The sequence below is a fragment of the Eleutherodactylus coqui genome, chromosome 3 (genome assembly GCF_035609145.1).
Source record: "Eleutherodactylus coqui strain aEleCoq1 chromosome 3, aEleCoq1.hap1, whole genome shotgun sequence".
Lineage (NCBI taxonomy): Eukaryota > Metazoa > Chordata > Amphibia > Anura > Eleutherodactylidae > Eleutherodactylus > Eleutherodactylus coqui.
The window spans coordinates 87088454-87108661 of record NC_089839.1 but is presented as its reverse complement, the minus strand read 5'-3'; the positions used below and the strand labels follow the sequence as shown (position 1 = coordinate 87108661).

Sequence of the window (20208 nt, the reverse complement as noted above, 5' to 3'; positions counted from 1 at the left end):
TCGGAAACAGCACGCTCTCTTTTTTCACCAGAATAAGGAAGCCCCAGCAAAACTGGAGCATGCAAAAATTGCTACAAAACTCAGTGTTGCTCCTCTCCACGGAAATCTTTAGTAAAAGGCGAAAGATTTATACGTTCTGAAGACAAACCAGAGTATAATGGGCAAGGGGTTCCTCAGCTCCTGCCACCACCGCTGCAGTGCTCTCTTAGCCTGGGGAGACCACCCGGAAAAGAGGCAAAATGAGAAATTGTGCACAACCAGCCAGAATCCTTCACTTCTGCAGTATGCAAATAAGGCCCCTGTTCAGGAACTGTTGACAGGATTCTGGCTGCCTTGGGTAATTGTGCACAATCAGCCAGGATCACATCTTTCCCAGGATGCTTTGCTTCTGCAACATGCAAATGAGGACCCCCATTCAGGATCAGTTAACACATTCGGAAACAGCACGCTCTCTTTTTTCACCAGAATAAGGAAGCCCCAGCAAAACTGGAGCATGCAAAAATTGCTACAAAACTCAGTGTTGCTCCTCTCCACGGAAATCTTTAGTAAAAGGCGAAAGATTTATACGTTCTGAAGAGAAACCAGAGCATAATGGGCAAGGGGTTCCTCAGCTCCTGCCACCACCGCTGCAGTGCTCTCTTAGCCTAGGGAGACCACCCGGAAAAGAGGCAAAATGAGAACTTGTGCACAACCAGCCAGAATCCTTCACTTCTGCAGTATGCAAATAAGGCCCCTGTTCAGGAACTGTTGACAGGATTCTGGCTGCCTTGGGTAATTGTGCACAATCAGCCAGGATCACATCTTTCCCAGGAAGCTTTGCTTCTGCAACATGCAAATGAGGACCCCCATTCAGGATCAGTTAACACATTCGGAAACAGCACTCTCTTTTTTCACCAGAATAAGGAAGCCCCAGCAAAACTGGAGCATTCAAAAATTGCTACAAAACTCAGTGTTGCTCCTCTCCACGGAAATCTTTAGTAAAAGGCGAAAGATTTATACGTTCTGAAGAGAAACCAGAGCACAATGGGCAAGGGGTTCCTCAGCTCCTGCCACCACCGCTGCAGTGCTCTCTTAGCCTAGGGAGACCACCCGGAAAAGAGGCAAAATGAGAAATTGTGCACAACCAGCCAGAATCCTTCACTTCTGCAGTATGCAAATAAGGCCCCTGTTCAGGAACTGTTGACAGGATTCTGGCTGCCTTGGGTAATTGTGCACAATCAGCCAGGATCACATCTCTCCCAGGATGCTTTGCTTCTGCAACATGCAAATGAGGACCCCCATTCAGGATCAGTTAACACATTCGGAAACAGCACTCTCTCTTTTTTCACCAGAATAAGGAAGCCCCAGCAAAACTGGAGCATGCAAAAATTGCTACAAAACTCAGTGTTGCTCCTCTCCACGGAAATCTTTAGTAAAAGGCGAAAGATTTATACGTTCTGAAGAGAAACCAGAGCATAATGGGCAAGGGGTTCCTCAGCTCCTGCCACCACCGCTGCAGTGCTCTCTTAGCCTAGGGAGACCACCCGGAAAAGAGGCAAAATGAGAAATTGTGCACAACCAGCCAGAATCCTTCACTTCTGCAGTATGCAAATAAGGCCCCTGTTCAGGAACTGTTGACAGGATTCTGGCTGCCTTGGGTAATTGTGCACAATCAGCCAGGATCACATCTTTCCCAGGATGCTTTGCTTCTGCAACATGCAAATGAGGACCCCCATTCAGGATCAGTTAACACATTCGGAAACAGCACTCTCTCTTTTTTCACCAGAATAAGGAAGCCCCAGCAAAACTGGAGCATGCAAAAATTGCTACAAAACTCAGTGTTGCTCCTCTCCACGGAAATCTTTAGTAAAAGGCGAAAGATTTATACGTTCTGAAGAGAAACCAGAGCATAATGGGCAAGGGGTTCCTCAGCTCCTGCCACCACCGCTGCAGTGCTCTCTTAGCCTAGGGAGACCACCCGGAAAAGAGGCCAAATGAGAAATTGTGCACAACCAGCCAGAATCCTTCACTTCTGCAGTATGCAAATAAGGCCCCTGTTCAGGAACTGTTGACAGGATTCTGGCTGCCTTGGGTAATTGTGCACAATCAGCCAGGATCACATCTTTCCCAGGATGCTTTGCTTCTGCAACATGCAAATGAGGACCCCCATTCAGGATCAGTTAACACATTCGGAAACAGCACTCTCTCTTTTTTCACCAGAATAAGGAAGCCCCAGCAAAACTGGAGCATGCAAGAATTGCTACAAAACTCAGTGTTGCTCCTCTCCACGGAAATCTTTAGTAAAAGGCGAAAGATTTATACGTTCTGAAGAGAAACCAGAGCATAATGGGCAAGGGGTTCCTCAGCTCCTGCCACCACCGCTGCAGTGCTCTCTTAGCCTAGGGAGACCACCCGGAAAAGAGGCAAAATGAGAAATTGTGCACAACCAGCCAGAATCCTTCACTTCTGCAGTATGCAAATAAGGCCCCTGTTCAGGAACTGTTGACAGGATTCTGGCTGCCTTGGGTAATTGTGCACAATCAGCCAGGATCACATCTTTCCCAGGATGCTTTGCTTCTGCAACATGCAAATGAGGACCCCCATTCAGGATCAGTTAACACATTCGGAAACAGCACTCTCTCTTTTTTCACCAGAATAAGGAAGCCCCAGCAAAACTGGAGCATGCAAAAATTGCTACAAAACTCAGTGTTGCTCCTCTCCACGGAAATCTTTAGTAAAAGGCGAAAGATTTATACGTTCTGAAGAGAAACCAGAGCATAATGGGCAAGGGGTTCCTCAGCTCCTGCCACCACCGCTGCAGTGCTCTCTTAGCCTAGGGAGACCACCCGGAAAAGAGGCAAAATGAGAAATTGTGCACAACCAGCCAGAATCCTTCACTTCTGCAGTATGCAAATAAGGCCCCTGTTCAGGAACTGTTGACAGGATTCTGGCTGCCTTGGGTAATTGTGCACAATCAGCCAGGATCACATCTTTCCCAGGATGCTTTGCTTCTGCAACATGCAAATGAGGACCCCCATTCAGGATCAGTTAACACATTCGGAAACAGCACTCTCTCTTTTTTCACCAGAATAAGGAAGCCCCAGCAAAACTGGAGCATGCAAAAATTGCTACAAAACTCAGTGTTGCTCCTCTCCACGGAAATCTGTAGTAAAAGGCGAAAGATTTATACGTTCTGAAGAGAAACCAGAGCATAATGGGCAAGGGGTTCCTCAGCTCCTGCCACCACCGCTGCAGTGCTCTCTTAGCCTAGGGAGACCACCCGGAAAAGAGGCCAAATGAGAAATTGTGCACAACCAGCCAGAATCCTTCACTTCTGCAGTATGCAAATAAGGCCCCTGTTCAGGAACTGTTGACAGGATTCTGGCTGCCTTGGGTAATTGTGCACAATCAGCCAGGATCACATCTTTCCCAGGATGCTTTGCTTCTGCAACATGCAAATGAGGACCCCCATTCAGGATCAGTTAACACATTCGGAAACAGCACTCTCTTTTTTCACCAGAATAAGGAAGCCCCAGCAAAACTGGAGCATGCAAAAATAGCTACAAAACTCAGTGTTGCTCCTCTCCACGGAAATCTTTAGTAAAAGGCGAAAGATTTATACGTTCTGAAGAGAAACCAGAGCATAATGGGCAAGGGGTTCCTCAGCTCCTGCCACCACCGCTGCAGTGCTCTCTTAGCCTAGGGAGACCACCCGGAAAAGAGGCAAAATGAGAAATTGTGCACAACCAGCCAGAATCCTTCACTTCTGCAGTATGCAAATAAGGCCCCTGTTCAGGAACTGTTGACAGGATTCTGGCTGCCTTGGGTAATTGTGCACAATCAGCCAGGATCACATCTTTCCCAGGATGCTTTGCTTCTGCAACATGCAAATGAGGACCCCCATTCAGGATCAGTTAACACATTCGGAAACAGCACTCTCTCTTTTTTCACCAGAATAAGGAAGCCCCAGCAAAACTGGAGCATGCAAAAATTGCTACAAAACTCAGTGTTGCTCCTCTCCACGGAAATCTTTAGTAAAAGGTGAAAGATTTATACGTTCTGAAGAGAAACCAGAGCATAATGGGCAAGGGGTTCCTCAGCTCCTGCCACCACCGCTGCAGTGCTCTCTTAGCCTAGGGAGACCACCCGGAAAAGAGGCAAAATGAGAAATTGTGCACAACCAGCCAGAATCCTTCACTTCTGCAGTATGCAAATAAGGCCCCTGTTCAGGAACTGTTGACAGGATTCTGGCTGCCTTGGGTAATTGTGCACAATCAGCCAGGATCACATCTTTCCCAGGATGCTTTGCTTCTGCAACATGCAAATGAGGACCCCCATTCAGGATCAGTTAACACATTCGGAAACAGCACTCTCTCTTTTTTCACCAGAATAAGGAAGCCCCAGCAAAACTGGAGCATGCAAAAATTGCTACAAAACTCAGTGTTGCTCCTCTCCACGGAAATCTTTAGTAAAAGGCGAAAGATTTATACGTTCTGAAGAGAAACCAGAGCATAATGGGCAAGGGGTTCCTCAGCTCCTGCCACCACCGCTGCAGTGCTCTCTTAGCCTAGGGAGACCACCCGGAAAAGAGGCAAAATGAGAAATTGTGCACAACCAGCCAGAATCCTTCACTTCTGCAGTATGCAAATAAGGCCCCTGTTCAGGAACTGTTGACAGGATTCTGGCTGCCTTGGGTAATTGTGCACAATCAGCCAGGATCACATCTTTCCCAGGATGCTTTGCTTCTGCAACATGCAAATGAGGACCCCCATTCAGGATCAGTTAACACATTCGGAAACAGCACGCTCTCTTTTTTCACCAGAATAAGGAAGCCCCAGCAAAACTGGAGCATGCAAAAATTGCTACAAAACTCAGTGTTGCTCCTCTCCACGGAAATCTTTAGTAAAAGGCGAAAGATTTATACGTTCTGAAGACAAACCAGAGTATAATGGGCAAGGGGTTCCTCAGCTCCTGCCACCACCGCTGCAGTGCTCTCTTAGCCTGGGGAGACCACCCGGAAAAGAGGCAAAATGAGAAATTGTGCACAACCAGCCAGAATCCTTCACTTCTGCAGTATGCAAATAAGGCCCCTGTTCAGGAACTGTTGACAGGATTCTGGCTGCCTTGGGTAATTGTGCACAATCAGCCAGGATCACATCTTTCCCAGGATGCTTTGCTTCTGCAACATGCAAATGAGGACCCCCATTCAGGATCAGTTAACACATTCGGAAACAGCACGCTCTCTTTTTTCACCAGAATAAGGAAGCCCCAGCAAAACTGGAGCATGCAAAAATTGCTACAAAACTCAGTGTTGCTCCTCTCCACGGAAATCTTTAGTAAAAGGCGAAAGATTTATACGTTCTGAAGAGAAACCAGAGCATAATGGGCAAGGGGTTCCTCAGCTCCTGCCACCACCGCTGCAGTGCTCTCTTAGCCTAGGGAGACCACCCGGAAAAGAGGCAAAATGAGAACTTGTGCACAACCAGCCAGAATCCTTCACTTCTGCAGTATGCAAATAAGGCCCCTGTTCAGGAACTGTTGACAGGATTCTGGCTGCCTTGGGTAATTGTGCACAATCAGCCAGGATCACATCTTTCCCAGGAAGCTTTGCTTCTGCAACATGCAAATGAGGACCCCCATTCAGGATCAGTTAACACATTCGGAAACAGCACTCTCTTTTTTCACCAGAATAAGGAAGCCCCAGCAAAACTGGAGCATTCAAAAATTGCTACAAAACTCAGTGTTGCTCCTCTCCACGGAAATCTTTAGTAAAAGGCGAAAGATTTATACGTTCTGAAGAGAAACCAGAGCACAATGGGCAAGGGGTTCCTCAGCTCCTGCCACCACCGCTGCAGTGCTCTCTTAGCCTAGGGAGACCACCCGGAAAAGAGGCAAAATGAGAAATTGTGCACAACCAGCCAGAATCCTTCACTTCTGCAGTATGCAAATAAGGCCCCTGTTCAGGAACTGTTGACAGGATTCTGGCTGCCTTGGGTAATTGTGCACAATCAGCCAGGATCACATCTTTCCCAGGATGCTTTGCTTCTGCAACATGCAAATGAGGACCCCCATTCAGGATCAGTTAACACATTCGGAAACAGCACTCTCTCTTTTTTCACCAGAATAAGGAAGCCCCAGCAAAACTGGAGCATGCAAAAATTGCTACAAAACTCAGTGTTGCTCCTCTCCACGGAAATCTTTAGTAAAAGGCGAAAGATTTATACGTTCTGAAGAGAAACCAGAGCATAATGGGCAAGGGGTTCCTCAGCTCCTGCCACCACCGCTGCAGTGCTCTCTTAGCCTAGGGAGACCACCCGGAAAAGAGGCAAAATGAGAAATTGTGCACAACCAGCCAGAATCCTTCACTTCTGCAGTATGCAAATAAGGCCCCTGTTCAGGAACTGTTGACAGGATTCTGGCTGCCTTGGGTAATTGTGCACAATCAGCCAGGATCACATCTTTCCCAGGATGCTTTGCTTCTGCAACATGCAAATGAGGACCCCCATTCAGGATCAGTTAACACATTCGGAAACAGCACTCTCTCTTTTTTCACCAGAATAAGGAAGCCCCAGCAAAACTGGAGCATGCAAAAATTGCTACAAAACTCAGTGTTGCTCCTCTCCACGGAAATCTTTAGTAAAAGGCGAAAGATTTATACGTTCTGAAGAGAAACCAGAGCATAATGGGCAAGGGGTTCCTGCCACCACCGCTGCAGTGCTCTCTTAGCCTAGGGAGACCACCCGGAAAAGAGGCAAAATGAGAAATTGTGCACAACCAGCCAGAATCCTTCACTTCTGCAGTATGCAAATAAGGCCCCTGTTCAGGAACTGTTGACAGGATTCTGGCTGCCTTGGGTAATTGTGCACAATCAGCCAGGATCACATCTTTCCCAGGATGCTTTGCTTCTGCAACATGCAAATGAGGACCCCCATTCAGGATCAGTTAACACATTCGGAAACAGCACTCTCTCTTTTTTCACCAGAATAAGGAAGCCCCAGCAAAACTGGAGCATGCAAAAATTGCTACAAAATTCAGTGTTGCTCCTCTCCACGGAAATCTTTAGTAAAAGGCGAAAGATTTATACGTTCTGAAGAGAAACCAGAGCATAATGGGCAAGGGGTTCCTCAGCTCCTGCCACCACCGCTGCAGTGCTCTCTTAGCCTAGGGAGACCACCCGGAAAAGAGGCAAAATGAGAAATTGTGCACAACCAGCCAGAATCCTTCACTTCTGCAGTATGCAAATAAGGCCCCTGTTCAGGAACTGTTGACAGGATTCTGGCTGCCTTGGGTAATTGTGCACAATCAGCCAGGATCACATCTTTCCCAGGATGCTTTGCTTCTGCAACATGCAAATGAGGACCCCCATTCAGGATCAGTTAACACATTCGGAAACAGCACTCTCTCTTTTTTCACCAGAATAAGGAAGCCCCAGCAAAACAGGAGCATGCAAAAATTGCTACAAAACTCAGTGTTGCTCCTCTCCACGGAAATCTTTAGTAAAAGGCGAAAGATTTATACGTTCTGAAGAGAAACCAGAGCATAATGGGCAAGGGGTTCCTCAGCTCCTGCCACCACCGCTGCAGTGCTCTCTTAGCCTAGGGAGACCACCCGGAAAAGAGGCAAAATGAGAAATTGTGCACAACCAGCCAGAATCCTTCACTTCTGCAGTATGCAAATAAGGCCCCTGTTCAGGAACTGTTGACAGGATTCTGGCTGCCTTGGGTAATTGTGCACAATCAGCCAGGATCACATCTTTCCCAGGATGCTTTGCTTCTGCAACATGCAAATGAGGACCCCCATTCAGGATCAGTTAACACATTCGGAAACAGCACTCTCTCTTTTTTCACCAGAATAAGGAAGCCCCAGCAAAACTGGAGCATGCAAAAATTGCTACAAAACTCAGTGTTGCTCCTCTCCACGGAAATCTTTAGTAAAAGGCGAAAGATTTATACGTTCTGAAGACAAACCAGAGCATAATGGGCAAGGGGTTCCTCAGCTCCTGCCACCACCGCTGCAGTGCTCTCTTAGCCTAGGGAGACCACCCGGAAAAGAGGCAAAATGAGAAATTGTGCACAACCAGCCAGAATCCTTCACTTCTGCAGTATGCAAATAAGGCCCCTGTTCAGGAACTGTTGACAGGATTCTGGCTGCCTTGGGTAATTGTGCACAATCAGCCAGGATGCTTTGCTTCTGCAACATGCAAATGAGGACCCCCATTCAGGATCAGTTAACACATTCGGAAACAGCACTCTCTCTTTTTTCACCAGAATAAGGAAGCCCCAGCAAAACTGGAGCATGCAAAAATTGCTACAAAACTCAGTGTTGCTCCTCTCCACGGAAATCTTTAGTAAAAGGCGAAAGATTTATACGTTCTGAAGACAAACCAGAGCATAATGGGCAAGGGGTTCCTCAGCTCCTGCCACCACCGCTGCAGTGCTCTCTTAGCCTAGGGAGACCACCCGGAAAAGAGGCAAAATGAGAAATTGTGCACAACCAGCCAGAATCCTTCACTTCTGCAGTATGCAAATAAGGCCCCTGTTCAGGAACTGTTGACAGGATTCTGGCTGCCTTGGGTAATTGTGCACAATCAGCCAGGATCACATCTTTCCCAGGAAGCTTTGCTTCTGCAACATGCAAATGAGGACCCCCATTCAGGATCAGTTAACACATTCGGAAACAGCACTCTCTTTTTTCACCAGAATAAGGAAGCCCCAGCAAAACTGGAGCATTCAAAAATTGCTACAAAACTCAGTGTTGCTCCTCTCCACGGAAATCTTTAGTAAAAGGCGAAAGATTTATACGTTCTGAAGAGAAACCAGAGCATAATGGGCAAGGGGTTCCTCAGCTCCTGCCACCACCGCTGCAGTGCTCTCTTAGCCTAGGGAGACCACCCGGAAAAGAGGCAAAATGAGAAATTGTGCACAACCAGCCAGAATCCTTCACTTCTGCAGTATGCAAATAAGGCCCCTGTTCAGGAACTGTTGACAGGATTCTGGCTGCCTTGGGTAATTGTGCACAATCAGCCAGGATCACATCTTTCCCAGGATGCTTTGCTTCTGCAACATGCAAATGAGGACCCCCATTCAGGATCAGTTAACACATTCGGAAACAGCACTCTCTCTTTTTTCACCAGAATAAGGAAGCCCCAGCAAAACTGGAGCATGCAAAAATTGCTACAAAACTCAGTGTTGCTCCTCTCCACGGAAATCTTTAGTAAAAGGCGAAAGATTTATACGTTCTGAAGACAAACCAGAGCATAATGGGCAAGGGGTTCCTCAGCTCCTGCCACCACCGCTGCAGTGCTCTCTTAGCCTAGGGAGACCACCCGGAAAAGAGGCAAAATGAGAAATTGTGCACAACCAGCCAGAATCCTTCACTTCTGCAGTATGCAAATAAGGCCCCTGTTCAGGAACTGTTGACAGGATTCTGGCTGCCTTGGGTAATTGTGCACAATCAGCCAGGATCACATCTTTCCCAGGATGCTTTGCTTCTGCAACATGCAAATGAGGACCCCCATTCAGGATCAGTTAACACATTCGGAAACAGCACTCTCTCTTTTTTCACCAGAATAAGGAAGCCCCAGCAAAACTGGAGCATGCAAAAATTGCTACAAAACTCAGTGTTGCTCCTCTCCACGGAAATCTTTAGTAAAAGGCGAAAGATTTATACGTTCTGAAGAGAAACCAGAGCATAATGGGCAAGGGGTTCCTCAGCTCCTGCCACCACCGCTGCAGTGCTCTCTTAGCCTAGGGAGACCACCCGGAAAAGAGGCAAAATGAGAAATTGTGCACAACCAGCCAGAATCCTTCACTTCTGCAGTATGCAAATAAGGCCCCTGTTCAGGAACTGTTGACAGGATTCTGGCTGCCTTGGGTAATTGTGCACAATCAGCCAGGATGCTTTGCTTCTGCAACATGCAAATGAGGACCCCCATTCAGGATCAGTTAACACATTCGGAAACAGCACTCTCTCTTTTTTCACCAGAATAAGGAAGCCCCAGCAAAACTGGAGCATGCAAAAATTGCTACAAAACTCAGTGTTGCTCCTCTCCACGGAAATCTTTAGTAAAAGGCGAAAGATTTATACGTTCTGAAGAGAAACCAGAGCATAATGGGCAAGGGGTTCCTCAGCTCCTGCCACCACCGCTGCAGTGCTCTCTTAGCCTAGGGAGACCACCCGGAAAAGAGGCAAAATGAGAAATTGTGCACAACCAGCCAGAATCCTTCACTTCTGCAGTATGCAAATAAGGCCCCTGTTCAGGAACTGTTGACAGGATTCTGGCTGCCTTGGGTAATTGTGCACAATCAGCCAGGATCACATCTTTCCCAGGATGCTTTGCTTCTGCAACATGCAAATGAGGACCCCCATTCAGGATCAGTTAACACATTCAGAAACAGCACGCTCTCTTTTTTCACCAGAATAAGGAAGCCCCAGCAAAACTGGAGCATGCAAAAATTGCTACAAAACTCAGTGTTGCTCCTCTCCACGGAAATCTTTAGTAAAAGGCGAAAGATTTATACGTTCTGAAGAGAAACCAGAGCATAATGGGCAAGGGGTTCCTCAGCTCCTGCCACCACCGCTGCAGTGCTCTCTTAGCCTAGGGAGACCACCCGGAAAAGAGGCAAAATGAGAAATTGTGCACAACCAGCCAGAATCCTTCACTTCTGCAGTATGCAAATAAGGCCCCTGTTCAGGAACTGTTGACAGGATTCTGGCTGCCTTGGGTAATTGTGCACAATCAGCCAGGATCACATCTTTCCCAGGATGCTTTGCTTCTGCAACATGCAAATGAGGACCCCCATTCAGGATCAGTTAACACATTCAGAAACAGCACGCTCTCTTTTTTCACCAGAATAAGGAAGCCCCAGCAAAACTGGAGCATGCAAAAATTGCTACAAAACTCAGTGTTGCTCCTCTCCACGGAAATCTTTAGTAAAAGGCGAAAGATTTATACGTTCTGAAGAGAAACCAGAGCATAATGGGCAAGGGGTTCCTGCCACCACCGCTGCAGTGCTCTCTTAGCCTAGGGAGACCACCCGGAAAAGAGGCAAAATGAGAAATTGTGCACAACCAGCCAGAATCCTTCACTTCTGCAGTATGCAAATAAGGCCCCTGTTCAGGAACTGTTGACAGGATTCTGGCTGCCTTGGGTAATTGTGCACAATCAGCCAGGATCACATCTTTCCCAGGATGCTTTGCTTCTGCAACATGCAAATGAGGACCCCCATTCAGGATCAGTTAACACATTCGGAAACAGCACTCTCTCTTTTTTCACCAGAATAAGGAAGCCCCAGCAAAACTGGAGCATGCAAAAATTGCTACAAAACTCAGTGTTGCTCCTCTCCACGGAAATCTTTAGTAAAAGGCGAAAGATTTATACGTTCTGAAGAGAAACCAGAGCATAATGGGCAAGGGGTTCCTCAGCTCCTGCCACCACCGCTGCAGTGCTCTCTTAGCCTGGGGAGACCACCCGGAAAAGAGGCAAAATGAGAAATTGTGCACAACCAGCCAGAATCCTTCACTTCTGCAGTATGCAAATAAGGCCCCTGTTCAGGAACTGTTGACAGGATTCTGGCTGCCTTGGGTAATTGTGCACAATCAGCCAGGATCACATCTTTCCCAGGATGCTTTGCTTCTGCAACATGCAAATGAGGACCCCCATTCAGGATCAGTTAACACATTCGGAAACAGCACGCTCTCTTTTTTCACCAGAATAAGGAAGCCCCAGCAAAACTGGAGCATGCAAAAATTGCTACAAAACTCAGTGTTGCTCCTCTCCACGGAAATCTTTAGTAAAAGGCGAAAGATTTATACGTTCTGAAGAGAAACCAGAGCATAATGGGCAAGGGGTTCCTCAGCTCCTGCCACCACCGCTGCAGTGCTCTCTTAGCCTAGGGAGACCACCCGGAAAAGAGGCAAAATGAGAAATTGTGCACAACCAGCCAGAATCCTTCACTTCTGCAGTATGCAAATAAGGCCCCTGTTCAGGAACTGTTGACAGGATTCTGGCTGCCTTGGGTAATTGTGCACAATCAGCCAGGATCACATCTTTCCCAGGATGCTTTGCTTCTGCAACATGCAAATGAGGACCCCCATTCAGGATCAGTTAACACATTCGGAAACAGCACTCTCTCTTTTTTCACCAGAATAAGGAAGCCCCAGCAAAACTGGAGCATGCAAAAATTGCTACAAAACTCAGTGTTGCTCCTCTCCACGGAAATCTTTAGTAAAAGGCGAAAGATTTATACGTTCTGAAGAGAAACCAGAGCATAATGGGCAAGGGGTTCCTCAGCTCCTGCCACCACCGCTGCAGTGCTCTCTTAGCCTAGGGAGACCATCCGGAAAAGAGGCAAAATGAGAAATTGTGCACAACCAGCCAGAATCCTTCACTTCTGCAGTATGCAAATAAGGCCCCTGTTCAGGAACTGTTGACAGGATTCTGGCTGCCTTGGGTTATTGTGCACAATCAGCCAGGATCACATCTTTCCCAGGATGCTTTGCTTCTGCAACATGCAAATGAGGACCCCCATTCAGGATCAGTTAACACATTCGGAAACAGCACTCTCTCTTTTTTCACCAGAATAAGGAAGCCCCAGCAAAACTGGAGCATGCAAAAATTGCTACAAAACTCAGTGTTGCTCCTCTCCACGGAAATCTTTAGTAAAAGGCGAAAGATTTATACATTCTGAAGAGAAACCAGAGCATAATGGGCAAGGGGTTCCTCAGCTCCTGCCACCACCGCTGCAGTGCTCTCTTAGCCTAGGGAGACCACCCGGAAAAGAGGCAAAATGAGAAATTGTGCACAACCAGCCAGAATCCTTCACTTCTGCAGTATGCAAATAAGGCCCCTGTTCAGGAACTGTTGACAGGATTCTGGCTGCCTTGGGTAATTGTGCACAATCAGCCAGGATCACATCTTTCCCAGGATGCTTTGCTTCTGCAACATGCAAATGAGGACCCCCATTCAGGATCAGTTAACACATTCGGAAACAGCACTCTCTCTTTTTTCACCAGAATAAGGAAGCCCCAGCAAAACTGGAGCATGCAAAAATTGCTACAAAACTCAGTGTTGCTCCTCTCCACGGAAATCTTTAGTAAAAGGCGAAAGATTTATACGTTCTGAAGAGAAACCAGAGCATAATGGGCAAGGGGTTCCTCAGCTCCTGCCACCACCGCTGCAGTGCTCTCTTAGCCTAGGGAGACCACCCGGAAAAGAGGCAAAATGAGAAATTGTGCACAACCAGCCAGAATCCTTCACTTCTGCAGTATGCAAATAAGGCCCCTGTTCAGGAACTGTTGACAGGATTCTGGCTGCCTTGGGTTATTGTGCACAATCAGCCAGGATCACATCTTTCCCAGGATGCTTTGCTTCTGCAACATGCAAATGAGGACCCCCATTCAGGATCAGTTAACACATTCGGAAACAGCACTCTCTCTTTTTTCACCAGAATAAGGAAGCCCCAGCAAAACTGGAGCATGCAAAAATTGCTACAAAACTCAGTGTTGCTCCTCTCCACGGAAATCTTTAGTAAAAGGCGAAAGATTTATACATTCTGAAGAGAAACCAGAGCATAATGGGCAAGGGGTTCCTCAGCTCCTGCCACCACCGCTGCAGTGCTCTCTTAGCCTAGGGAGACCACCCGGAAAAGAGGCAAAATGAGAAATTGTGCACAACCAGCCAGAATCCTTCACTTCTGCAGTATGCAAATAAGGCCCCTGTTCAGGAACTGTTGACAGGATTCTGGCTGCCTTGGGTAATTGTGCACAATCAGCCAGGATCACATCTTTCCCAGGATGCTTTGCTTCTGCAACATGCAAATGAGGACCCCCATTCAGGATCAGTTAACACATTCGGAAACAGCACTCTCTCTTTTTTCACCAGAATAAGGAAGCCCCAGCAAAACTGGAGCATGCAAAAATTGCTACAAAACTCAGTGTTGCTCCTCTCCACGGAAATCTTTAGTAAAAGGCGAAAGATTTATACGTTCTGAAGAGAAACCAGAGCATAATGGGCAAGGGGTTCCTCAGCTCCTGCCACCACCGCTGCAGTGCTCTCTTAGCCTAGGGAGACCACCCGGAAAAGAGGCAAAATGAGAAATTGTGCACAACCAGCCAGAATCCTTCACTTCTGCAGTATGCAAATAAGGCCCCTGTTCAGGAACTGTTGACAGGATTCTGGCTGCCTTGGGTAATTGTGCACAATCAGCCAGGATCACATCTTTCCCAGGATGCTTTGCTTCTGAAACATGCAAATGAGGACCCCCATTCAGGATCAGTTAACACATTCGGAAACAGCACTCTCTCTTTTTTCACCAGAATAAGGAAGCCCCAGCAAAACTGGAGCATGCAAAAATTGCTACAAAACTCAGTGTTGCTCCTCTCCACGGAAATCTTTAGTAAAAGGCGAAAGATTTATACGTTCTGAAGACAAACCAGAGCATAATGGGCAAGGGGTTCCTCAGCTCCTGCCACCACCGCTGCAGTGCTCTCTTAGCCTAGGGAGACCACCCGGAAAAGAGGCAAAATGAGAAATTGTGCACAACCAGCCAGAATCCTTCACTTCTGCAGTATGCAAATAAGGCCCCTGTTCAGGAACTGTTGACAGGATTCTGGCTGCCTTGGGTAATTGTGCACAATCAGCCAGGATCACATCTTTCCCAGGATGCTTTGCTTCTGCAACATGCAAATGAGGACCCCCATTCAGGATCAGTAAACACATTCGGAAACAGCACGCTCTCTTTTTTCACCAGAATAAGGAAGCCCCAGCAAAACTGGAGCATGCAAAAATTGCTACAAAACTCAGTGTTGCTCCTCTCCACGGAAATCTTTAGTAAAAGGCGAAAGATTTATACGTTCTGGAGAGAAACCAGAGCATAATGGGCAAGGGGTTCCTGCCACCACCGCTGCAGTGCTCTCTTAGCCTAGGGAGACCACCCGGAAAAGAGGCCAAATGAGAAATTGTGCACAACCAGCCAGAATCCTTCACTTCTGCAGTATGCAAATAAGGCCCCTGTTCAGGAACTGTTGACAGGATTCTGGCTGCCTTGGGTAATTGTGCACAATCAGCCAGGATCACATCTCTCCCAGGATGCTTTGCTTCTGCAACATGCAAATGAGGACCCCCATTCAGGATCAGTTAACACATTCGGAAACAGCACTCTCTCTTTTTTCACCAGAATAAGGAAGCCCCAGCAAAACTGGAGCATGCAAAAATTGCTACAAAACTCAGTGTTGCTCCTCTCCACGGAAATCTTTAGTAAAAGGCGAAAGATTTATACGTTCTGAAGAGAAACCAGAGCATAATGGGCAAGGGGTTCCTCAGCTCCTGCCACCACCGCTGCAGTGCTCTCTTAGCCTAGGGAGACCACCCGGAAAAGAGGCAAAATGAGAAATTGTGCACAACCAGCCAGAATCCTTCACTTCTGCAGTATGCAAATAAGGCCCCTGTTCAGGAACTGTTGACAGGATTCTGGCTGCCTTGGGTAATTGTGCACAATCAGCCAGGATCACATCTTTCCCAGGATGCTTTGCTTCTGCAACATGCAAATGAGGACCCCCATTCAGGATCAGTTAACACATTCGGAAACAGCACTCTCTCTTTTTTCACCAGAATAAGGAAGCCCCAGCAAAACTGGAGCATGCAAAAATTGCTACAAAACTCAGTGTTGCTCCTCTCCACGGAAATCTTTAGTAAAAGGCGAAAGATTTATACGTTCTGAAGAGAAACCAGAGCATAATGGGCAAGGGGTTCCTCAGCTCCTGCCACCACCGCTGCAGTGCTCTCTTAGCCTAGGGAGACCACCCGGAAAAGAGGCCAAATGAGAAATTGTGCACAACCAGCCAGAATCCTTCACTTCTGCAGTATGCAAATAAGGCCCCTGTTCAGGAACTGTTGACAGGATTCTGGCTGCCTTGGGTAATTGTGCACAATCAGCCAGGATCACATCTTTCCCAGGATGCTTTGCTTCTGCAACATGCAAATGAGGACCCCCATTCAGGATCAGTTAACACATTCGGAAACAGCACTCTCTCTTTTTTCACCAGAATAAGGAAGCCCCAGCAAAACTGGAGCATGCAAGAATTGCTACAAAACTCAGTGTTGCTCCTCTCCACGGAAATCTTTAGTAAAAGGCGAAAGATTTATACGTTCTGAAGAGAAACCAGAGCATAATGGGCAAGGGGTTCCTCAGCTCCTGCCACCACCGCTGCAGTGCTCTCTTAGCCTAGGGAGACCACCCGGAAAAGAGGCAAAATGAGAAATTGTGCACAACCAGCCAGAATCCTTCACTTCTGCAGTATGCAAATAAGGCCCCTGTTCAGGAACTGTTGACAGGATTCTGGCTGCCTTGGGTAATTGTGCACAATCAGCCAGGATCACATCTTTCCCAGGATGCTTTGCTTCTGCAACATGCAAATGAGGACCCCCATTCAGGATCAGTTAACACATTCGGAAACAGCACTCTCTCTTTTTTCACCAGAATAAGGAAGCCCCAGCAAAACTGGAGCATGCAAAAATTGCTACAAAACTCAGTGTTGCTCCTCTCCACGGAAATCTTTAGTAAAAGGCGAAAGATTTATACGTTCTGAAGAGAAACCAGAGCATAATGGGCAAGGGGTTCCTCAGCTCCTGCCACCACCGCTGCAGTGCTCTCTTAGCCTAGGGAGACCACCCGGAAAAGAGGCAAAATGAGAAATTGTGCACAACCAGCCAGAATCCTTCACTTCTGCAGTATGCAAATAAGGCCCCTGTTCAGGAACTGTTGACAGGATTCTGGCTGCCTTGGGTAATTGTGCACAATCAGCCAGGATCACATCTTTCCCAGGATGCTTTGCTTCTGCAACATGCAAATGAGGACCCCCATTCAGGATCAGTTAACACATTCGGAAACAGCACTCTCTCTTTTTTCACCAGAATAAGGAAGCCCCAGCAAAACTGGAGCATGCAAAAATTGCTACAAAACTCAGTGTTGCTCCTCTCCACGGAAATCTGTAGTAAAAGGCGAAAGATTTATACGTTCTGAAGAGAAACCAGAGCATAATGGGCAAGGGGTTCCTCAGCTCCTGCCACCACCGCTGCAGTGCTCTCTTAGCCTAGGGAGACCACCCGGAAAAGAGGCCAAATGAGAAATTGTGCACAACCAGCCAGAATCCTTCACTTCTGCAGTATGCAAATAAGGCCCCTGTTCAGGAACTGTTGACAGGATTCTGGCTGCCTTGGGTAATTGTGCACAATCAGCCAGGATCACATCTTTCCCAGGATGCTTTGCTTCTGCAACATGCAAATGAGGACCCCCATTCAGGATCAGTTAACACATTCGGAAACAGCACTCTCTTTTTTCACCAGAATAAGGAAGCCCCAGCAAAACTGGAGCATGCAAAAATAGCTACAAAACTCAGTGTTGCTCCTCTCCACGGAAATCTTTAGTAAAAGGCGAAAGATTTATACGTTCTGAAGAGAAACCAGAGCATAATGGGCAAGGGGTTCCTCAGCTCCTGCCACCACCGCTGCAGTGCTCTCTTAGCCTAGGGAGACCACCCGGAAAAGAGGCAAAATGAGAAATTGTGCACAACCAGCCAGAATCCTTCACTTCTGCAGTATGCAAATAAGGCCCCTGTTCAGGAACTGTTGACAGGATTCTGGCTGCCTTGGGTAATTGTGCACAATCAGCCAGGATCACATCTTTCCCAGGATGCTTTGCTTCTGCAACATGCAAATGAGGACCCCCATTCAGGATCAGTTAACACATTCGGAAACAGCACTCTCTCTTTTTTCACCAGAATAAGGAAGCCCCAGCAAAACTGGAGCATGCAAAAATTGCTACAAAACTCAGTGTTGCTCCTCTCCACGGAAATCTTTAGTAAAAGGCGAAAGATTTATACGTTCTGAAGAGAAACCAGAGCATAATGGGCAAGGGGTTCCTCAGCTCCTGCCACCACCGCTGCAGTGCTCTCTTAGCCTAGGGAGACCACCCGGAAAAGAGGCAAAATGAGAAATTGTGCACAACCAGCCAGAATCCTTCACTTCTGCAGTATGCAAATAAGGCCCCTGTTCAGGAACTGTTGACAGGATTCTGGCTGCCTTGGGTAATTGTGCACAATCAGCCAGGATCACATCTTTCCCAGGATGCTTTGCTTCTGCAACATGCAAATGAGGACCCCCATTCAGGATCAGTTAACACATTCGGAAACAGCACTCTCTCTTTTTTCACCAGAATAAGGAAGCCCCAGCAAAACTGGAGCATGCAAAAATTGCTACAAAACTCAGTGTTGCTCCTCTCCACGGAAATCTTTAGTAAAAGGCGAAAGATTTATACGTTCTGAAGAGAAACCAGAGCATAATGGGCAAGGGGTTCCTCAGCTCCTGCCACCACCGCTGCAGTGCTCTCTTAGCCTAGGGAGACCACCCGGAAAAGAGGCAAAATGAGAAATTGTGCACAACCAGCCAGAATCCTTCACTTCTGCAGTATGCAAATAAGGCCCCTGTTCAGGAACTGTTGACAGGATTCTGGCTGCCTTGGGTAATTGTGCACAATCAGCCAGGATCACATCTTTCCCAGGATGCTTTGCTTCTGCAACATGCAAATGAGGACCCCCATTCAGGATCAGTTAACACATTCGGAAACAGCACGCTCTCTTTTTTCACCAGAATAAGGAAGCCCCAGCAAAACTGGAGCATGCAAAAATTGCTACAAAACTCAGTGTTGCTCCTCTCCACGGAAATCTTTAGTAAAAGGCGAAAGATTTATACGTTCTGAAGACAAACCAGAGTATAATGGGCAAGGGGTTCCTCAGCTCCTGCCACCACCGCTGCAGTGCTCTCTTAGCCTGGGGAGACCACCCGGAAAAGAGGCAAAATGAGAAATTGTGCACAACCAGCCAGAATCCTTCACTTCTGCAGTATGCAAATAAGGCCCCTGTTCAGGAACTGTTGACAGGATTCTGGCTGCCTTGGGTAATTGTGCACAATCAGCCAGGATCACATCTTTCCCAGGATGCTTTGCTTCTGCAACATGCAAATGAGGACCCCCATTCAGGATCAGTTAACACATTCGGAAACAGCACGCTCTCTTTTTTCACCAGAATAAGGAAGCCCCAGCAAAACTGGAGCATGCAAAAATTGCTACAAAACTCAGTGTTGCTCCTCTCCACGGAAATCTTTAGTAAAAGGCGAAAGATTTATACGTTCTGAAGAGAAACCAGAGCATAATGGGCAAGGGGTTCCTCAGCTCCTGCCACCACCGCTGCAGTGCTCTCTTAGCCTAGGGAGACCACCCGGAAAAGAGGCAAAATGAGAACTTGTGCACAACCAGCCAGAATCCTTCACTTCTGCAGTATGCAAATAAGGCCCCTGTTCAGGAACTGTTGACAGGATTCTGGCTGCCTTGGGTAATTGTGCACAATCAGCCAGGATCACATCTTTCCCAGGAAGCTTTGCTTCTGCAACATGCAAATGAGGACCCCCATTCAGGATCAGTTAACACATTCGGAAACAGCACTCTCTTTTTTCACCAGAATAAGGAAGCCCCAGCAAAACTGGAGCATTCAAAAATTGCTACAAAACTCAGTGTTGCTCCTCTCCACGGAAATCTTTAGTAAAAGGCGAAAGATTTATACGTTCTGAAGAGAAACCAGAGCACAATGGGCAAGGGGTTCCTCAGCTCCTGCCACCACCGCTGCAGTGCTCTCTTAGCCTAGGGAGACCACCCGGAAAAGAGGCAAAATGAGAAATTGTGCACAACCAGCCAGAATCCTTCACTTCTGCAGTATGCAAATAAGGCCCCTGTTCAGGAACTGTTGACAGGATTCTGGCTGCCTTGGGTAATTGTGCACAATCAGCCAGGATCACATCTCTCCCAGGATGCTTTGCTTCTGCAACATGCAAATGAGGACCCCCATTCAGGATCAGTTAACACATTCGGAAACAGCACTCTCTCTTTTTTCACCAGAATAAGGAAGCCCCAGCAAAACTGGAGCATGCAAAAATTGCTACAAAACTCAGTGTTGCTCCTCTCCACGGAAATCTTTAGTAAAAGGCGAAAGATTTATACGTTCTGAAGAGAAACCAGAGCATAATGGGCAAGGGGTTCCTCAGCTCCTGCCACCACCGCTGCAGTGCTCTCTTAGCCTAGGGAGACCACCCGGAAAAGAGGCAAAATGAGAAATTGTGCACAACCAGCCAGAATCCTTCACTTCTGCAGTATGCAAATAAGGCCCCTGTTCAGGAACTGT

General features: G+C 47.3%; 47 non-coding genes across 47 annotated transcripts; all 47 read right to left on the bottom strand.

Annotated features, from left to right (window-relative positions):
- Positions 1-39: 39 nt before the first annotated feature.
- On the bottom strand, positions 40-156 carry LOC136622471 (U5 spliceosomal RNA). Its single transcript, XR_010791686.1, has one exon. It is a non-coding gene; the product is annotated as a U5 spliceosomal RNA (small nuclear RNA).
- A 317-nt stretch (positions 157-473) lies between these two features.
- Positions 474-590, bottom strand: LOC136622836 (U5 spliceosomal RNA). The gene has a single exon (XR_010792016.1). It is a non-coding gene; the product is annotated as a U5 spliceosomal RNA (small nuclear RNA).
- Positions 591-905: 315 nt separating this feature from the next.
- On the bottom strand, positions 906-1022 carry LOC136622243 (U5 spliceosomal RNA). Its single transcript, XR_010791467.1, has one exon. It is a non-coding gene; the product is annotated as a U5 spliceosomal RNA (small nuclear RNA).
- A 317-nt stretch (positions 1023-1339) lies between these two features.
- On the bottom strand, positions 1340-1456 carry LOC136622834 (U5 spliceosomal RNA). Its single transcript, XR_010792014.1, has one exon. It is a non-coding gene; the product is annotated as a U5 spliceosomal RNA (small nuclear RNA).
- A 317-nt stretch (positions 1457-1773) lies between these two features.
- Positions 1774-1890, bottom strand: LOC136622833 (U5 spliceosomal RNA). The gene has a single exon (XR_010792013.1). It is a non-coding gene; the product is annotated as a U5 spliceosomal RNA (small nuclear RNA).
- A 317-nt stretch (positions 1891-2207) lies between these two features.
- Positions 2208-2324, bottom strand: LOC136622437 (U5 spliceosomal RNA). The gene has a single exon (XR_010791652.1). It is a non-coding gene; the product is annotated as a U5 spliceosomal RNA (small nuclear RNA).
- A 317-nt stretch (positions 2325-2641) lies between these two features.
- On the bottom strand, positions 2642-2758 carry LOC136622832 (U5 spliceosomal RNA). Its single transcript, XR_010792012.1, has one exon. It is a non-coding gene; the product is annotated as a U5 spliceosomal RNA (small nuclear RNA).
- A 317-nt stretch (positions 2759-3075) lies between these two features.
- Positions 3076-3192, bottom strand: LOC136622612 (U5 spliceosomal RNA). Its single transcript, XR_010791819.1, has one exon. It is a non-coding gene; the product is annotated as a U5 spliceosomal RNA (small nuclear RNA).
- Positions 3193-3507: 315 nt separating this feature from the next.
- LOC136622396 (U5 spliceosomal RNA) lies at positions 3508-3624 on the bottom strand. Its single transcript, XR_010791614.1, has one exon. It is a non-coding gene; the product is annotated as a U5 spliceosomal RNA (small nuclear RNA).
- A 317-nt stretch (positions 3625-3941) lies between these two features.
- On the bottom strand, positions 3942-4058 carry LOC136622496 (U5 spliceosomal RNA). Its single transcript, XR_010791710.1, has one exon. It is a non-coding gene; the product is annotated as a U5 spliceosomal RNA (small nuclear RNA).
- Positions 4059-4375: 317 nt separating this feature from the next.
- Positions 4376-4492, bottom strand: LOC136622831 (U5 spliceosomal RNA). The gene has a single exon (XR_010792011.1). It is a non-coding gene; the product is annotated as a U5 spliceosomal RNA (small nuclear RNA).
- A 317-nt stretch (positions 4493-4809) lies between these two features.
- LOC136622469 (U5 spliceosomal RNA) lies at positions 4810-4926 on the bottom strand. Its single transcript, XR_010791684.1, has one exon. It is a non-coding gene; the product is annotated as a U5 spliceosomal RNA (small nuclear RNA).
- Positions 4927-5243: 317 nt separating this feature from the next.
- LOC136622830 (U5 spliceosomal RNA) lies at positions 5244-5360 on the bottom strand. The gene has a single exon (XR_010792010.1). It is a non-coding gene; the product is annotated as a U5 spliceosomal RNA (small nuclear RNA).
- Positions 5361-5675: 315 nt separating this feature from the next.
- On the bottom strand, positions 5676-5792 carry LOC136622242 (U5 spliceosomal RNA). The gene has a single exon (XR_010791466.1). It is a non-coding gene; the product is annotated as a U5 spliceosomal RNA (small nuclear RNA).
- A 317-nt stretch (positions 5793-6109) lies between these two features.
- Positions 6110-6226, bottom strand: LOC136622829 (U5 spliceosomal RNA). The gene has a single exon (XR_010792009.1). It is a non-coding gene; the product is annotated as a U5 spliceosomal RNA (small nuclear RNA).
- A 317-nt stretch (positions 6227-6543) lies between these two features.
- Positions 6544-6660, bottom strand: LOC136622828 (U5 spliceosomal RNA). Its single transcript, XR_010792008.1, has one exon. It is a non-coding gene; the product is annotated as a U5 spliceosomal RNA (small nuclear RNA).
- A 309-nt stretch (positions 6661-6969) lies between these two features.
- On the bottom strand, positions 6970-7086 carry LOC136622497 (U5 spliceosomal RNA). Its single transcript, XR_010791711.1, has one exon. It is a non-coding gene; the product is annotated as a U5 spliceosomal RNA (small nuclear RNA).
- Positions 7087-7403: 317 nt separating this feature from the next.
- LOC136622288 (U5 spliceosomal RNA) lies at positions 7404-7520 on the bottom strand. The gene has a single exon (XR_010791510.1). It is a non-coding gene; the product is annotated as a U5 spliceosomal RNA (small nuclear RNA).
- A 317-nt stretch (positions 7521-7837) lies between these two features.
- On the bottom strand, positions 7838-7954 carry LOC136622529 (U5 spliceosomal RNA). The gene has a single exon (XR_010791741.1). It is a non-coding gene; the product is annotated as a U5 spliceosomal RNA (small nuclear RNA).
- Positions 7955-8254: 300 nt separating this feature from the next.
- Positions 8255-8371, bottom strand: LOC136622527 (U5 spliceosomal RNA). The gene has a single exon (XR_010791739.1). It is a non-coding gene; the product is annotated as a U5 spliceosomal RNA (small nuclear RNA).
- A 315-nt stretch (positions 8372-8686) lies between these two features.
- Positions 8687-8803, bottom strand: LOC136623089 (U5 spliceosomal RNA). The gene has a single exon (XR_010792259.1). It is a non-coding gene; the product is annotated as a U5 spliceosomal RNA (small nuclear RNA).
- A 317-nt stretch (positions 8804-9120) lies between these two features.
- LOC136622526 (U5 spliceosomal RNA) lies at positions 9121-9237 on the bottom strand. The gene has a single exon (XR_010791738.1). It is a non-coding gene; the product is annotated as a U5 spliceosomal RNA (small nuclear RNA).
- Positions 9238-9554: 317 nt separating this feature from the next.
- Positions 9555-9671, bottom strand: LOC136622827 (U5 spliceosomal RNA). The gene has a single exon (XR_010792007.1). It is a non-coding gene; the product is annotated as a U5 spliceosomal RNA (small nuclear RNA).
- Positions 9672-9971: 300 nt separating this feature from the next.
- LOC136622826 (U5 spliceosomal RNA) lies at positions 9972-10088 on the bottom strand. The gene has a single exon (XR_010792006.1). It is a non-coding gene; the product is annotated as a U5 spliceosomal RNA (small nuclear RNA).
- Positions 10089-10405: 317 nt separating this feature from the next.
- Positions 10406-10522, bottom strand: LOC136622825 (U5 spliceosomal RNA). The gene has a single exon (XR_010792005.1). It is a non-coding gene; the product is annotated as a U5 spliceosomal RNA (small nuclear RNA).
- Positions 10523-10839: 317 nt separating this feature from the next.
- On the bottom strand, positions 10840-10956 carry LOC136622823 (U5 spliceosomal RNA). The gene has a single exon (XR_010792003.1). It is a non-coding gene; the product is annotated as a U5 spliceosomal RNA (small nuclear RNA).
- A 309-nt stretch (positions 10957-11265) lies between these two features.
- LOC136622822 (U5 spliceosomal RNA) lies at positions 11266-11382 on the bottom strand. Its single transcript, XR_010792002.1, has one exon. It is a non-coding gene; the product is annotated as a U5 spliceosomal RNA (small nuclear RNA).
- A 317-nt stretch (positions 11383-11699) lies between these two features.
- Positions 11700-11816, bottom strand: LOC136622821 (U5 spliceosomal RNA). The gene has a single exon (XR_010792001.1). It is a non-coding gene; the product is annotated as a U5 spliceosomal RNA (small nuclear RNA).
- A 317-nt stretch (positions 11817-12133) lies between these two features.
- Positions 12134-12250, bottom strand: LOC136622820 (U5 spliceosomal RNA). The gene has a single exon (XR_010792000.1). It is a non-coding gene; the product is annotated as a U5 spliceosomal RNA (small nuclear RNA).
- A 317-nt stretch (positions 12251-12567) lies between these two features.
- On the bottom strand, positions 12568-12684 carry LOC136622314 (U5 spliceosomal RNA). The gene has a single exon (XR_010791535.1). It is a non-coding gene; the product is annotated as a U5 spliceosomal RNA (small nuclear RNA).
- A 317-nt stretch (positions 12685-13001) lies between these two features.
- LOC136622819 (U5 spliceosomal RNA) lies at positions 13002-13118 on the bottom strand. Its single transcript, XR_010791999.1, has one exon. It is a non-coding gene; the product is annotated as a U5 spliceosomal RNA (small nuclear RNA).
- A 317-nt stretch (positions 13119-13435) lies between these two features.
- On the bottom strand, positions 13436-13552 carry LOC136622313 (U5 spliceosomal RNA). The gene has a single exon (XR_010791534.1). It is a non-coding gene; the product is annotated as a U5 spliceosomal RNA (small nuclear RNA).
- A 317-nt stretch (positions 13553-13869) lies between these two features.
- On the bottom strand, positions 13870-13986 carry LOC136622818 (U5 spliceosomal RNA). Its single transcript, XR_010791998.1, has one exon. It is a non-coding gene; the product is annotated as a U5 spliceosomal RNA (small nuclear RNA).
- Positions 13987-14303: 317 nt separating this feature from the next.
- Positions 14304-14420, bottom strand: LOC136622524 (U5 spliceosomal RNA). The gene has a single exon (XR_010791737.1). It is a non-coding gene; the product is annotated as a U5 spliceosomal RNA (small nuclear RNA).
- Positions 14421-14737: 317 nt separating this feature from the next.
- Positions 14738-14854, bottom strand: LOC136622984 (U5 spliceosomal RNA). The gene has a single exon (XR_010792158.1). It is a non-coding gene; the product is annotated as a U5 spliceosomal RNA (small nuclear RNA).
- A 309-nt stretch (positions 14855-15163) lies between these two features.
- Positions 15164-15280, bottom strand: LOC136622817 (U5 spliceosomal RNA). Its single transcript, XR_010791997.1, has one exon. It is a non-coding gene; the product is annotated as a U5 spliceosomal RNA (small nuclear RNA).
- Positions 15281-15597: 317 nt separating this feature from the next.
- LOC136622816 (U5 spliceosomal RNA) lies at positions 15598-15714 on the bottom strand. The gene has a single exon (XR_010791996.1). It is a non-coding gene; the product is annotated as a U5 spliceosomal RNA (small nuclear RNA).
- A 317-nt stretch (positions 15715-16031) lies between these two features.
- Positions 16032-16148, bottom strand: LOC136622436 (U5 spliceosomal RNA). The gene has a single exon (XR_010791651.1). It is a non-coding gene; the product is annotated as a U5 spliceosomal RNA (small nuclear RNA).
- A 317-nt stretch (positions 16149-16465) lies between these two features.
- On the bottom strand, positions 16466-16582 carry LOC136622815 (U5 spliceosomal RNA). The gene has a single exon (XR_010791995.1). It is a non-coding gene; the product is annotated as a U5 spliceosomal RNA (small nuclear RNA).
- Positions 16583-16899: 317 nt separating this feature from the next.
- On the bottom strand, positions 16900-17016 carry LOC136622609 (U5 spliceosomal RNA). The gene has a single exon (XR_010791817.1). It is a non-coding gene; the product is annotated as a U5 spliceosomal RNA (small nuclear RNA).
- Positions 17017-17331: 315 nt separating this feature from the next.
- On the bottom strand, positions 17332-17448 carry LOC136622395 (U5 spliceosomal RNA). The gene has a single exon (XR_010791613.1). It is a non-coding gene; the product is annotated as a U5 spliceosomal RNA (small nuclear RNA).
- A 317-nt stretch (positions 17449-17765) lies between these two features.
- LOC136622814 (U5 spliceosomal RNA) lies at positions 17766-17882 on the bottom strand. Its single transcript, XR_010791994.1, has one exon. It is a non-coding gene; the product is annotated as a U5 spliceosomal RNA (small nuclear RNA).
- Positions 17883-18199: 317 nt separating this feature from the next.
- On the bottom strand, positions 18200-18316 carry LOC136622812 (U5 spliceosomal RNA). The gene has a single exon (XR_010791992.1). It is a non-coding gene; the product is annotated as a U5 spliceosomal RNA (small nuclear RNA).
- Positions 18317-18633: 317 nt separating this feature from the next.
- LOC136622468 (U5 spliceosomal RNA) lies at positions 18634-18750 on the bottom strand. Its single transcript, XR_010791683.1, has one exon. It is a non-coding gene; the product is annotated as a U5 spliceosomal RNA (small nuclear RNA).
- Positions 18751-19067: 317 nt separating this feature from the next.
- LOC136622811 (U5 spliceosomal RNA) lies at positions 19068-19184 on the bottom strand. Its single transcript, XR_010791991.1, has one exon. It is a non-coding gene; the product is annotated as a U5 spliceosomal RNA (small nuclear RNA).
- Positions 19185-19499: 315 nt separating this feature from the next.
- On the bottom strand, positions 19500-19616 carry LOC136622241 (U5 spliceosomal RNA). The gene has a single exon (XR_010791465.1). It is a non-coding gene; the product is annotated as a U5 spliceosomal RNA (small nuclear RNA).
- A 317-nt stretch (positions 19617-19933) lies between these two features.
- On the bottom strand, positions 19934-20050 carry LOC136622810 (U5 spliceosomal RNA). Its single transcript, XR_010791990.1, has one exon. It is a non-coding gene; the product is annotated as a U5 spliceosomal RNA (small nuclear RNA).
- Between the last annotated feature and the right edge of the window lie 158 nt (positions 20051-20208).